Source organism: Penaeus monodon, chromosome 22, assembly GCF_015228065.2.
Source record: "Penaeus monodon isolate SGIC_2016 chromosome 22, NSTDA_Pmon_1, whole genome shotgun sequence".
Classification (NCBI taxonomy): Eukaryota; Metazoa; Arthropoda; class Malacostraca; order Decapoda; family Penaeidae; genus Penaeus; species Penaeus monodon.
This window is the reverse complement of record NC_051407.1, coordinates 9,081,258-9,081,514: the sequence shown is the minus strand read 5'-3', so window position 1 is coordinate 9,081,514 and position 257 is coordinate 9,081,258. Positions and strand designations below refer to the sequence as shown.

General features: G+C 32.7%; 1 protein-coding gene across 1 annotated transcript in view; it reads right to left on the bottom strand.

The window, feature by feature from the left end:
• LOC119587326 overlaps positions 1–257 on the bottom strand; it is a 3,949-nt gene that overhangs the window by 3,224 nt on the left and 468 nt on the right. The window lies entirely within an intron of this gene.

Sequence of the window (257 nt, the reverse complement as noted above, 5' to 3'; positions counted from 1 at the left end):
TTCCCGGGTAATTTTTTCTTTCAGAGATATATATAATTAAAATATGTTCTATATAAATGTCACATTTCGAAAACTTTCAAGTGACCGTGATCCTATCTGGGTTCGTATACCTTCGGCCTCATTAAAGCAACATATATCAATGTATAGAACTGAATATTGAATTGGAAATTATATTCTCTCTTTCTGTGTGTGTGTGTGTGAGGGGGGGCGAATCGTATTTTACAGGCAGATTAACGAAAATATTTTTCAAAGAAAAA